This window comes from Erithacus rubecula (genome assembly GCF_903797595.1).
Source record: "Erithacus rubecula genome assembly, chromosome: 3".
Taxonomy (NCBI): domain Eukaryota; kingdom Metazoa; phylum Chordata; class Aves; order Passeriformes; family Muscicapidae; genus Erithacus; species Erithacus rubecula.
The window spans coordinates 5,170,414-5,185,730 of NC_136689.1; the positions used below are offsets into that span (position 1 = coordinate 5,170,414).

Sequence of the window (15,317 nt, forward strand, 5' to 3'; positions counted from 1 at the left end):
AACTGCCCAGGCTGTCCAGTGCAACAATACAAGGGGGAGGGGAAAGAGGATTATGGGGAGAACATACCAAAATAACATAACTATACATCTATAAAACTTCTCTTAACATACACATAATGTTCACCCCTTAATTGGGAGAGCCAACCATTGCATTACCCATCTATAACAGCCACGATGCAGAGTGGCTTGTCCTTGAATAAAAGCATCACAGAAATACCTTTACACAAAATATCAAGCCCAAATAACTCCCACACATCACACAGGCAGAGGAAGGCTACCCACCATCACCTACTTTTGGGGTTGAAATCAACTTTTTGACCTCAGTCCAGAGCAACTGTCATTATGCTGATTCCCCTGGGTCAATTTTCTGCTCCAAATGACTGTAGTATCACTAGGTTTTTGCCAAGCAAGGCCCCCAGCACCCATCTGAGGCACATAATGATGGGAAGAGCAGGCGAGGCACCATGCGACATGGGAAGACCTCTCTCCTCTATTTGGGAGTTGCAAGGCACAGAGGGAGCTCATTAAAAAAAGATCCTTGTGAACTGAAGGACTTCAGCCTGCTGAGACATGGGACCTTGCTGCTGATCTGAGACTAAACCCTGCTCTCCTAATTTGGAGTCGCTGACAGATCACCGAGGCTGTATCATTATCCAACAGCTTCTAAATTATTGCCAAGATCCAGTGTAGCAACTCCTGGTCTAGGTGTTAGCAGTTGCCAGGCTCCTAACTCATAATTAGATACATAGGGAATATCTTCCCCAAGGCTGAAGGCTGCTATAAATCTCAGCTCTTTATCTCTGCCTGTCCCCTTTTGAAAACCTAAAATGAAAGTATATAGAAAAGATGGGATGTGTCAAAATAGTCTGCATAAACACTGAGTGATTTACCAGACAGTCTGTTTGCCTGACTGTCAAAACCACCGGGCTTTATATATGAAACAGTGTATGCAACTGAAGTTATTTGCAAACACTTCGTTATGTCCCTATATAGCTATTTGTACATGTAATTTTATAATATAAAACGGCAGAGATTGTACACTGAATTGGGGTAATTGCCCTCTAATTTGGAGGGTAATTGCATGCAGCAATTAAGCAACTGCTGATGCATTCTTGCACGTGTGATTATGGGAGTCGGGCCCTTTGTTTGAGGTTTGGGTTTGCTTTCAAGGGCTCTCCCTCAAACTGTGCCAGGGGTGAGCAGAGCTGGGGAATCAGGGGCTGCTGGGTGCTCACCTTGCAGTGCAGCACCTGCTGGGATGAGCCTCTTCAGCCCCTTCCCAGGCTCCAAACCCACAGCTGCACTTTGGCACTCCCTTCAACAGGGCACCACAATCCCATTTGTAGAGTTCTCTCAGAGGAACTGGTGGGGAGGGAAAGGCAGGGAAAGAGAGCTGCTGCCTCCCAGCTCTCCCTCTGCCAGGCACCTGCCCAGAAATCACCTGCAAATCAAAGAATTCCAAATAGCTGTGATAGAAATTCAAAATCAATCCAGATGAAGGCTTGCAACTGGGAATGTTTGGAAAATGTTGCTCTGGAGAGACCACCCAGTTGCATCTCTACGAAACAAATGTGAGATTTCCAAGTGTTGCTCCAGCACTTATTCCCCAAGCAGGGTGATTTCATTCCCGCTGTACTTAAATAATAGGGGCTAAATGCATTTTTAGGCAAAGCATCAAACTCGTGATGACATCTGTGGTTAAGCACATAACTGCACATGAGGATTTGGAGACTTGTTGCTTTTATCTCCTGTTCTTTCACTAAAGTCTTTAAACAACAGCAGAAACAACCCCTGGGACTCTGCAGAGCCTCTCAAGCCAAAACTTCACCCCACCTTTGGGGAACTCAGTGGGCAGGGTTTTTCCAGGCAGAGATGCCCCATTCAACCAGCTGGATACAGGAATAATTAATTAAAAGCATCTACTGTTGCAAAATGCTTTGGTTCTTAAGCCAGATCAGGTAAATCTGGGCTCAGGCAGCATTGAGAAAGCAAAGGTGTAATGCCAAGGGAAGATATTAGCTGGAATTTTGTTTTCTGTCAATAGATTTGGCTTATCCCACAGTAAAAGAGCTCCAAGTTTTCGAGTCAATCAATGGCTGTTAATCTATTATCTCAGCATATATTGCCATGGTAACCTGCAATGATGCCATTGACAACCACTCTCAAAAGGACAGGAGGCTTTAAGTCATTTTCTTTTAAAATTAAAAAAGGAACTTTAATATTAAGAAATACATCCTCCCTGCTCACCAGGGATGACAACTCAGGGCTTCTATATTCACACCATGACTCACACTTCACAGCTTCCACGGACATCTGTGTAGCAACCCCCCTCCCCATATATCTGTTTTTTAACTTGGGTTTAAGTCAGTAAATGATAATAAGGAAATTCTTCCAAAGAATTAGATCTTTATTAGAATTTTCCCCCAAACAGACAGCAAAACCTGTTTTGTAAAATGTAAGGAGTGTGTTTTAGCAGTTATTGCTACCAGCTTGGGGAAAGGATGCAGTAATGTTTAATTCTTCTGAATAACTTCCCTATTATTTTAAGTCAAACAGGGTGGGAAGGAGAAGGACCCAGACAAGCACCTGGAACATCCCAGATTCTCACAAGGCAACAGAACCAGGCAGATCCTGCAGAGGGAAGATGGGGCTGAGATGACAGCAAAACTCAGCTGAGTGAAATACTGAGTGTCCACACACCCATACATGCACACAGAGCTGGTGAGATCAATCTCCTGGCACTAAGGGGAGGATCTCTCAGGAAAAGGTTTAGTAAATCATTCCTCTGGCCAGGCAGAGTGATCCAAGGAGCTTTGGCCAGGTTGCTGGCTGGCCTGGTTTGCAGCAGGACAGAAATGATGCCAGCAGTTAATCAATTTTTGGAAGCAAAGCATTTTTGACTTGAACTCAGAGGGTCACTTCTATATTTTATTTAAAGAAGAGATCATTTTAGTTATCCATTAGAAAAATCCTATTTTGTATCATTTCAGTTAAGGACAAAGCCAAAAATGTAATTACATTTCTCCCTTCACATCACTAACTGTATCTGTCTCCCCCAGAAAGGTTTTAGTTCTTTAATAAAACCATCAGGGAGATCAATCAAAAGCATTTAATGCCGTGGTGCTTCTGCAGTTCATGTTTAAATGCACTTTGGGTCACAAACGAGGCAATTTGGACAGCAGAGCTCAAACCAGATTAGTAATAACACACAAAAAAGGCCTAATTCCTAATTTCTTTTCTTTTTTTGCACAGATACATACTCCTCCTCAGCTACACCCATGAGAATGAAATGAGAACCAAGCTAGCCCTGACAAGCACAAAGTCCCAGATCCACAAAGGCATTTCCTGGTCACAGTGAGGGTGGAGGAGAGCACCAGGAGCTGCAGGTTGCCCATCCAAACTCCCTGCCAGAGCTCTCAGAGCTGCTGCCTGTCCATGTGTGACCAGCCCTGAGATGCCACCCTGGGCAGCACCTCTGAAATGATGCTGCTCCATCCCCTCAGTTCATTAGGAGACACTTCCAGGGTTCCTTTGCACCATCTTGCTTCACAGAGGAATTCCATGAAGGAGAAATTGTGTTTTCTCCCCCAGACCATGAGTTTCCAAACAGGCATACAGTTATTAAGATTATTTTTTCTTGAATTTGAGGTGTGCTCTTATAAAAGCATTAAGCAGGCCATTTATTTGGATTGTAACAGTAGTGACCACTCTTTGGCATGAAAAATGGCCCCTTGTGGATTGAGCACTCTGCACACAAACTACCAAGAAGGTGTCTCAGCAGCCAGACTTTGCAGCCTCTGTAAGGGAAAATATTTGAGCTTAATTGCAAGATTAAGGTATTTCCAACTGCACTCCTGAAAATCAAACAGAGGGCAAGTCTTGACCAGATTCCACAAATCACTAAGTAAAACACGCAGCAAGTTCTGAAATGACATTTAGAACACAACCATTTGTTCTCTCCCATTCTCCTCAGAGCCAGCGTGGGGTCTCCAAAGCTCAGGGGAGGAGGAAGTGAAATCACATTCGTTCTTAAATATTTTCCCCACACACAGAGAAGTTTTGAAAAGCTTTCAAAGCAAGCCTGGGAAATGAATTGCCTTCCAGGCAGAAGAATGAGGGTATGGGAGCATCTCCTTGTGGAGAGCAGAGGTTTAAGGAACAGCAATAATCATGTGGTGGTGCCTTTCCCTGTTCACGTGCATCTGCTCCATCCCACTATCCCCATCATCCTGTGGCACTGCCTCCAGCAGAAATGCTTTTCAGAGCTCCTGATTTTTAAGGTCTTCTCCAGGGAGAGAGTGATGTGTGTCCAACACAGCACAGCACACCTGGCAAGCCAGAGAGAGCTTTGGCACCAGAACAGCAGCACCTCAATTCATAATCTACACAGGGTCCTCTGAGATTTACCAGCAGGGACATTTCAAATATGCTTTAAAATGTGCTGAGTCTACTAAGATTGGGCCCCAAGTGCTTTTCTATTGATTCTGCTTGACATTTCCAAATACCACAATTCCAAATTTAATTCACTGGTAATTGGAAAAACTGTAATGCATGTAAATGGACAAGAAGATGTGGGAAGTCCAAAAGGTCAAGCATCAGGAAAACGTGTCCCCAAGAACTAAATGATGCTTGTTTGTGTTCCTGTCACCCTCTTCTACTTAAATAATCAAAGCTTGTAGTTGAGCAGTTTTCTCAGCAGGATGGAGGAAGAAAAGCAGTAAAAAACCACAACCACTCTAAACTATGGAACCAGTTCAAAAAATCACTGTTTTGACTCCATCACTGACCAGAATTCAAATACACCACAGAGATGAGTCACTTAATCAGCAGATTACATGAGCAAGTGGGAAACTCAAGGAAGAATTAATTTGAAAATGCTCTCAGTAGAAGAACATTATCTCTACCTAGAAATCAGGTTTCTAAGATTACCTTTCTGCTATATCACAGCTTCTCCTTGCCAGCCACTTGAAGGGGAGGCACTGACAGAGAGAAAATCTTACAGATGTCTAAGCTCAAGCCTCAGTTCCAGCATGATGATGGATGGTTGTGGGCAGGTGCCAACTGGGATCTCTTCTTCATTGAGCTGAGAAAACCAAACTTCTCCTTCAGAGGAACCAAGGGCTTCAGTGACAAGAAATAATGCAGGACCATGCAGTGGATGCTTGCCCAGCTCCTTGCACTGGGTTGATGGGGAACCAAGCTCTTTTGGTCAAAGACCATTCATGTGCTATACAAAATACACTGTGACAAAATCCCCACATTTTTTCATGTTCTAGAGAATAAAACATGCACATTTTAGCTGCCAGTCTGACCTGCATTCCCCCCAGCACATGAGCAGTCCCTGATGGTCTGACACACTGTGTCAAAGGGTAAGAACATGATGGAAGTGCAGTGCACAAAAAATCACAAGCACAGTTTATAGCCAGTCTTACTGAAGGAAAAGCATCCAATACCACATCCCAAACAGAGATTCCTCCACCCAGCCCACAGCAGTACATGTGAAAATACTTGGTGCAAGGAACACCTTTTGCATGACACTCTACACCTTCAAACCATTCAAGGTTTGCAGAAGAAACCACTGATTTTTAAAAAGCTCTCTCCCCTATGTACACTGGTATTTCAAGAGTTAACAAGCCAGCAGAACCTAGCCTGAAAGAGAAGGAAGGCAGGAAAAAAGCAAGTTTCTGGTCCTTGCAATCACAAACTAGCCTTAAGCCCCCCCAAAAGGAAGTAAAGACATTCCTAAAATTCTTCAAGGATGAGAAGCAAGATGCCAGCCAAATCAGAAGTCCACTTCTCCAGTCTTTATGCTCTTAATGACAAATCCCACATGAGCAATTTTAAGAGCCTCTTTTACAATGGAATTTTCTCCCAGGTGGCTATAGCACATTTAGGACTCGTCTCATGTTTACAGAAATGTACCTTTCTCCTTTGGGTCTACTGAAAAAAGCTGCTGTCAGACAACCTGAGGAAGGAATGTAGCACAACCCAATACCCTCATGCAATTTCCAGTGATTGTTTCTGTTACAGTAATGAAAGGCACGGAAGAAAGGTCTGGATAGCTGTGGTGATTCTCTAAAGACAAGTTATAAAAGAGATGCTGAAGAGATTCTATGTAAAGGGGCATGGGGGGAAATAAAGTCACATATTAGCTTTCATTTTGATGACATGCATTAACCAGCATCCAGATCCCACTTTGAAATAAAAATGGTTTTGAGCAAATTGTCTCAGGAAATTTAAATCTTTCCTGCTTCACAGGTGGGAATAAACTAAATAGCAATAAAATAACAGCATGCTCTGGGACAGATCTTTTCCTTCCTGGTTTTCTCCCACCATAGGAAGACTAAAACACTTTGGACCACAGTGTGTACATGAAGTGAAAGAAGAACTTACCCTCCATCCACGCCCAAGCTTTCTGGACTACCTGAGCTCAACAGCTCCTTCCCTTCCAGTTCAACTTTCTATTTGGATGCCATTTAGTTCCCAGGGCTCCAATATTTTATAAAAGAGCACAAAGTAACATTCTAAGATTCAGCACAGTATTCCCAATTTTCTGACCTCAGGTAGGTGGGATCTCCACTAACACCACCCCTGATGCTGCTTCCACATATTTAGATGCTGATGTATGTGAATAAGGAGATGGGGGTGCCCCTGCCTGGGGCAAGGCAGAGAGACCATGAATATTTAGAGGGATTTATCACTGGAAATACAATAAGAATCCAAGACAAGAGAAGGCTCCAGGGAGATCTTACTGCAGCCTACCAAAGTACAAAGGAAGTTTACAAGAAAGGTGAAGAAAACTTCTTACTGAGGCCTGTAGTTATAGGACAAGGAGAAATGGTTTTTAAATGAAAGATGTTGAGTATAAATCATAGAGAAATTATTTCCTGTGTGGGTGGTGAGGCACTGCAACAGGTTGCCCAGAGAAAATGTGGATGCCCCATCCCTGAAGGTGTTCAAGACCAGTTTGGATGGGGTGTGGAACAACCTGGTCATTGGAAGGTGTCCCTGCCCATGACAGGGGGGTTGGAAAAAAAAGGATCTTTAAAGGTCCTTTCCAACCCAAATCCTTCCAAAACTCCTAAATAACCCGTAACATGATCATTTTAGGCTGCAGTCAAACTTCTCTTTTGGCTCCAGAGCTTCATCAGCAAGATGCAATAATCACTTCTTTTGGTCCATGTGCTTGAGTTGGAGGATGGGAGAGTTGCCTGCAGGAACGTAGACACAGAGGACTGGCAGCTATGGAGAGATGAGCAAACTACAGCCCTGAACACATCTTTTTACTGCCTCTCCTTGCTCAATTTTGCCTGGGGACACAAACATGCAAGCTACTCCCACCTCTCTAATAAAAAGGTACTTTATGTAACGTTACTGTACACTCCTGCTAATCAGCAGGAACAGAAACAGAAGACATGCCACCAGTAAATTCCATTTTTCACTAAAGAACATAAAATGTTCCAAGGGAATGCGAAAAGCTTCACAGTAACAGCAGCCAGTTGAGCAATAAAACCACTAATCTCCCCAGTAGGTTTGAGCACATGGATCCCAGTGCTCTCCAGCCAATTTCCCTGAACTTTGGTAAGGCGTTGCAGCCATCTGAGAAGAGCAAACAAAACTTTTGATAACTTTTTGGAGGGTGCAGGACCATCTGCTTCCACACCAACAAGGTGAACACACCTGTCCCAGGCAAGGCAGAAGCACAGAGGGGAACCCCTCCACCTTTATATCTTTGAGAACAAAGAAAGGACCATAGGAAAGTCTCAGACCAAGCTGCTTGTTTGTATTTTCCATGGGTGTCATGCTACAGTTCAAGCTTTTCAATATAAATACTTTAGTACAGGATTCACTTTCTTTAATGCAATAAGCCCTGGTAAACATAACCTACTGTTCTAACTATATCCTGGGAGCTTTGGTGAGATGCACTCTTCCTTGTGCTGAATGAAAACTGGAGAATAAAACTGCTAATCAGCCTCCTCCAGCTCTCCAATGGCCCCTGCTTTGCAAGAGTGGGGCAAATGCTGGAGAGTGAAACAAGTGATGAAGGATGAAGCAAGTGGTAAACAAGTGATGAAGGGTGAACCAATCACATCTGGCTGAAAGCACACCTGGAGAAGCCAGTTCCTCACCCAAAGGGCAGGTGATATGGGGAACCCCTTCTCAGAAGATTCCTCTTAATGTTTTAAGAAGAACCACATGCACTTTCTTGTTCTGCTGGCCATTGTCCAGCTCCTGTACTAAATGTTGTCAGCCTAAAAACATAATTTAGAAACAATTTAAATGTTGAATGACCCAAGCAGCTACTGACCAACCAAATGCAGTATGTCACTGACTGCAGCTTTCCTCTTGATTTCTATCCCCACCCATCCAGGCAGCCTGCATTTCTTTTCATGTTGGGATTTGAGGAACCCAATCCCTCTGAACAACTGCCCTGAGCCCAGAAGTACCATTTGGAGCTGACAGCTGCTGAGAGAAGAACACAAAGCCCTCTTCCTACCAGAGTCCTTCCCTTCTACCCTTGCAGCCATTTCCCAATAGACAGAGATTTTGCTCAGGCTTTTTATCTCTTTGCTGGTATCTTCCATCTTAACAAGTTTTTAATGTTTAATGTAGCAAGGATGCCCCTGCCATCTAAAGAGGGTAGCATGCAGCAGTAATTATTCATTAACAACACATCATAAGTGATCTTTACACTGAGGCAGAGGAAGCCAAGTTCCTGCCTGGCTGTATTCTGGAAGGGCCAAGAGTTTCAAAAGGAGCAAATATTTTCATGCAGGATAGCCAGCCTAACCTATCTTAAAAAGGTGCCTCATTTTTGAGAGAACAAAAACTGTTTAAAACATCTCAGATTAAGTATCCACAAGTTAATATACAGTTTGGAAAAATCTAAGTGGAAAGTAGAAGTCACCACAGTGCTTGGTCCAAGCTGGCATCTCACAACTCCCTTTCATCTCAGCATAGTGAGAAATTAATATTCTGTCTTCATTGCTATACAAAGTACAATTTCTAGATGGGACAACTAATGGGGACTAGCTGTCTCACCATGAAATATGAAGAATATCAGTGTTTCTACTGAAAAGTAGCTCTACAGATTGAATCAAAGTCCAAGGCACACCTACCAGCCAAAGAGCTGGAGCACTTTGTTTGCAGCAGCTGTTTTAATGGGATATGCAGGTTGGTTTTGCTCACACAAGCCACACATCCCTAAAGCAGCAAAAATATAAATCCTGGTTTTGCAGAAGGAGGTAATGGAGCTCTTTTATTCCTGGAAGAGAACAAGTCCCCTCTTTGGGTTGTGTTTCAGGCATACATGGATGAATGTAGGAAGCAGAGCACCATACAAGCAAGTGAGAAGCAGAGCCAACACACACACAGCATCCAGGCACCAGAATCATTTGCAAAGCAAAACTAACATACATCACTTTATGCATGATTACATTTTCAAAAGCAAGAAGTGTTAGGAAATATTTTTGAAGACAGTCAGTAATGTTTTGCAAGAATCGCTGACTCGAGCCCTTGATCTGGCCATTTAGCTGATGACTGGGAAACAGCCCTGCTATGTTTATTCTTTAGACAAAGTCCAGCTAAAAATGCATCCAGGCTTAAATAATCTGTGTAACAATGACCTCAAAACCCCAAATACAACACTGCATTGTATGCAGGTTTCCCAACAGGATAAAGCATTGTCAGGGCTCACACCCAGCTATCCGCTTTCGATGCACAATCTCCCGACACGGCATTTTCATCTTTAGACCACTCTTGGAAGTAATGCACTATTTCATTTCCATTTGCATTTCAATATGGCCCCAAGGGCTTTACATACATCTGGTCCTCACTGTGTTAAGATTCTTCCCAAACACCATATTGCCTAAAGATGGTGAGACAAAGGATGTGCTGCATTTTGAGCAACCTCACGCGTCGGCTCTCGGCCAGAACAGTGAGCGTCCTGCATCCTACCCTGCTTCACTCTGCACATCTCCATGCCAGCACTGCTTTACAAAAAGCAGCAAATGTCACCATCCCAGTTATCACAGGTGGGGAGAGCTGGAGGAGGAGGCACAGCTCCAAGCTCAAGGTTATACATCGAGTCAGGAACGAGCCGCCAGGGATATTTGACTCATCCATGTCAGAAGATCCCAAACTTTCCATGTTACCTAAACAACAAGAGCCTAAAAGAAGATGCTATAACAGGTCTGCTGAGCACAGCTTGGGAACTACAGATCTCACACACAGGCTGGGAGCTTTTTACCCATCACCTTGCTGTAAGTGCTTCCCTCTCTTCCCTCACACAGCCCAACCCAGCAGCAGCTTTGCTCCCATCATGCATATCACCTTCAGTGGGAGATGACTTCATGTATTTTTAAGACATTCATACTTTTGTACAGTATTATTATTTAGGATCTGTGAGCTCTTCCAGAGAGCGAAATTCTGCTTTTTTTTCCAGACTGAGGAGTATTTTTATTCACGCTTTCGGTGTCTCCCGCCCCAACGCTGGCCCTAATTCCCCTGGCACACCCACCATCCTGGGGCTGAGCACAGGCAGAGATGATAAATGAGACCAAGTGCCTCAGACCAGCCATGAGGCTGATTAACCCTCTCTTCTCCTGAGAGCTCAGGTTGGGCACATCAATTTAGTTTGTGCCATCCAGGGGACCAGCAGCAGGGAGATGGTCCCTCCTGCCCGGAACAGGGTCAGCATCTGGCTGCTGGTAAGCAGAGAACTGCAGACAGGAGGATCCTCAGCCCCATTTTAAAATCAGCTTAAAATAGGGTGCTGCCTCTGAGTGGAGCCAGCAGCACAAGCCTTGCCAAGCTGCTGAATCTTCCAGCTCTTCACAGGGGTGTTTACTCCTACCCAACCACCCACAGGTCCCAGCCCCTTCCCAGCCTCCACCTGGGGCTGCTGAGCATCCTTTTGGCACAGGTGTCTCCAGCAAGGGCTCACTGGCGTGGAGCACAGCACACTTACCTCTCCATCTGTAAAATAAATATATAATTTCCCAAGCAAGGACACATATCAAAGAGCACAGGATGCAGCACAGTGACTCATGCAACCAGCAAAGTAGAAACTTGGCTGCATCCATGCCCGCACAGGGCATTCTGCATCTCTGACTATAATTAGTCCTTCAAACGCTGGAGGGGAAAGGAACAAATTCAAAGAGGTTTCACTTCCCAATTATTCACATATTTCCAAATCAAATGGTTGTCTGTCAGAGAGCAACATGCCATTGCCCTAGGATATCAAAATGCAAACTGAAAAGTCTCTCCAGGAACAGGATTTGCTTTCATTACATTTATATCACCTAATTCATTTTAAGATTATATATAATTAGTCTCTCCCTCCCTTCCCCACCCCAATCCAATATACTCTCCCAAGCAATTTCAGAACATGCCACACATGCCAATGGCACTTCTAAGGCAGCAGTCTCTTGCCTTTCAAACAATACATGGAATTTTAATTTCTTTTTTTTAGCATATTCTTTCTTTGAATTACCAAATCTTTCAGGTGTGCATCAGTACCAACCTGCTTCCACAATATTTTCATTTTAATTTTTTTTTCTTTTTGTAGCAAACACCTTTAAGGAACTCTTTGTCTTTACTCTTCATTTGCCTTCTGACTGTCTGAGATTTAGTCTGCCATCCCTAATGTTTCACAGCCATTTTCCATTCACCATCAGACTCTGTGTGCTACCTTCATTTGAATGTCTCCATTGTCATTTTAAATCCTCCTGATTCCAGCAGGTAAAGCTGCTGTAAGGTTTAATTGAGAGAAAGCCAAAGTGCCTGGATCACTTCCCCATCAGCAAGTTATTACAGCATTGCTCCCAGCAAGGATGCAATTTTCTTAAATCATGGAATGGTTTGGGCTGGAAGGGACCTTAAAAATGTTTTCATTCCAATCCCCTGCCATGGGCAGAGACATCTTTCACTAGACAAGGTTGCTCAGAGTCCAGTGCAGCCTGCCCTTGAGTACTTCCAGGATGTGAATTAGAAAAAATTGAGTCCCCTCATCCTGTAAAAACTCCCAGCAAACACACAAGGAAAGTCCTTAGACAGGTAAGGGTATTCTGACCAGCTGTGAATACAAATGAATAATTTCATAATTGTCAGTTTTCTAATTGGGAAGGAGGAGGGTCTTTCCCCATGAAGGACAGATGGTGTTTGCTGCTGCTTCCTGCTCTGCTCCACCCTTCTGCTGAGATTTCCCTGAATTTCAGGGGAAAAATCACATCAGTCATCATCTTTAGCACAGATGATGTTGGGGCTGGATGAAAAGCATCCCATTTCTACAATTTCTAGGTAAAACAGCACATTATCACATACAGGGAATCTGCCTGGAGTGACACCACCTTCATCCCAAACAACTTGCTGGGTTTAAGTGATATAAAATCAAGCATCCCCTATGGCAAGAAGATGCTACAGGGGGTGATGAGTCTCCACAGCCCAGGATCCCACAGCATTTTACTGCTTTGCACTTTCAGCTGCAGCCCTGCACCTCTTCACTCCTTTGAAACAATGAATTTTTGATTTCTTTAGCAAAGAAACAGGGAAATCAGTTTTGAGAGCTTCTTCCACTTTGCAAAACGCCATTTATACAAAAACCCAAAAAGCAGAGGGATGTTTCACCAAATACGTGTCCTTGACCCTGGGCAGCTGGGACTCAGATCAGCTGTTTGGCACCAGGGCTTTGAGCACCTCTAAATGACCAAGAGAAAAACACCAGAGCTCTTAACTCAGTTAACTCACAGCCCTAAAGGTAATATCAGGGTGAAGATGTGCTCATTTCGTCACAGAATAAAGGTGAAGGCAACATCAAAGGAAGGAGCTGCTCTATGGTGAAATAAGGACCAACACTAACAGCTAGGGTTGGGTATACAAATACCCAAAGAAGCATTGCAGCCCCCCATGAAAAGAGGAGGGAAGAAAGAAAATAAAAGGAGAAAACAAACAAACAAACAAAAAAAGAAGAAGAAAAAACCCACCATTATTTAACTCTATCAAGGATAAAATGTGGCATCCTGCACTGCTTCCAAACAGAGGATCCAAGAATCTCTCCATCCTGCCCAGGAATCCCTCTGTCCTGCCACCAACAACAGCTGAGTGCAAGGACACTGGGGACAAGCAGCCTGCCTGGGGTCACCAGCACAATGCCAGCTGCCAAGGCAGGGAGGATGAGGAGGCAGCCTGGTGTGCAAAGCTCTGCTGCTGTGAAGGCACATCCTGGACACCCCTCAACCCCTGTGAGCTGGGAACTCCCTCCCTACCCCAGAACCTGTCCCAAGGGTCAGGGAGGGGCATTTCTGATTTGGGATGTGCAGACAAGGGGGTGATGGAGGGTGAGGCAGCCTGGCTTAGGCACATTAGAAGGGGAAAGTACAGTGATAACTCACACCCACCTGAGATTTATGTGGGTTTTTTAGCCTAATGAGTTCCCAGAACTGCTTTGAAAAATTCCTCATCTCCTCACAGACCCTCAGTGCACACAAGTCCTGCAGAGCTGCCTGTGACAGAGCTGGCTAACTCAGAGCAGGCCTGCTGCCAGCACCCCAGAAAATGCTGCTTTGCAAGGAACTCTGATTAATCTCACTGCTTTTAAAACACTGATCAAGATCAGGAGCACCAGCTCCCATTTCTATTTTTTTCAACTGTTTTTACTTCTTATTCTCCAACATTAAAACCACTTGTTCCCCTCATTGCAATTCCCCAATAAGTCTCAGCATCTTATTTCCAGATTTAACCAAGTGTTTTTACACTGCTTGCTTTTCACTGGGAAGCAGAAGTGCTGTTTGTTATCCCTCCCTCCTGGCTGATCCTCAGGTATGACTGACATATCTGCAAGGGATTTTCCACATCATGGGCTCCCTCTTGCAGTGCTGCCTGCAATGGGTTTGTGGCTTGTGTGGAGCTAAACAGGCTCCTTCTCAATGCTCACAGGCAAATGTGTTTATCCTGCAATAACACTGCTTTGTTTCAATTTAGCCTCGTGGATATATTGCAGTGAAACAAAACAGATTAAATTTTAATCTCCACTCCAGATTAGGAATACCTAGATGGATGCAGCCATTTGGGAGCAGGTATTTCACATTAAATCCATATCTTGTTTTAATTTCAGCAGCTCATCTGACCACAGCTGCAGCAGCCACTTCCTAAAAGCTGCAGTGCTGAAAAGCAGGGAAGCTGCTGAGTTCCTGCAGATAGTTTCTCCATTCAGGAACTAGTAACACTTTAAACCAGGTGGGCAAATACAGGGTGTGCTGAGCCAGAGCATTACAACAGGTCCAAAGAGCTCTGCCCAATGCAGCATCCGAGCTGCTGGCAGCAGCACGTGGCAGGTTTGTGTCACTGGAGGAAAGCCTCACGTGGATGTGATTTCACTGTGATTTCACTGGCAACTCATCATCCTAGAGGCTCAAAGTCACTCAAGAACTCAAAGGGCACAGCACTCAGAACAGGAACAGCTTCTCCACTGCTTTTTTTGTTTTAGCACCAAGATTTGCTGCTTGCATCCAAATTCCCATAGTCCTGCCCTGTCCTTTTCTGCAGAGCATCATGTTGCTCATCATCAAGGAGGGTTTGCAAATCAGAAAGCCACTGCCTTGACTTTATCTGTACTGGAAATGCAGCTCTGGGGATGCCCTCCCTCTGTGTCTCCCTGTGCTGGATCTGGGTCTTCACTTCTAAGAGTGATCACCATGAAGGCAAAACATGCTGAGAGCTGCTGCAGAACAGAAATTAAAAGTTCTTCAGGAATGCTGACTATCTGCTCTCCACAAAATCTTTGTTGCAGAAAGCTGCAGACCTAAAGATCAAAGCACATGTGGAAGTCCCCACTGAGCTGGGTAACTCCAGGAGGGGTTTCCAAGTGCCTCAGCAGATATTTCCTTTGGATTCTAGAAGCAGGGCTGAGTCAACATCATGTGCTTTTGGGAAATCCCTCCTTGCAAACCAGCCTGAGGGGTGGCAAGAACAGAGAAGAACAGAGCTCACTGCAGCAGTGTTGGAAAGCCATCAACTCTTTCTCGTGCTTTTTAGCACGCAGGGAAATCCAATGAATCTTCGTGTTTTCTGGGGCACAACAGGAATCCCAAACTCAAGGCATCCTCAGTAAGAGATTAAGGAATGACCTTTTTTTTTTTTTTGTTTCAGAGGAATCATCTCCATCAGCCAAATGTGCATTACAGGTATTTTCTTCAATGCTGTATTACCTCACTTTGCTATCCTAGGATGGAAGATTTCTTCATTATCACGGGATGAAAGATAGAAATCTCCTGATTCTTATTTCCATCTTCCACTTAGAGAGGAAGGACACAACTTCT

At 44.2% G+C, this 15,317-nt stretch overlaps 1 protein-coding gene across 2 annotated transcripts in view; it reads right to left on the bottom strand.

Annotated features, from left to right (window-relative positions):
• Window positions 1–15,317, bottom strand: part of ACVR2B (activin A receptor type 2B) — a 96,646-nt gene that overhangs the window by 25,955 nt on the left and 55,374 nt on the right. The window lies entirely within an intron of this gene.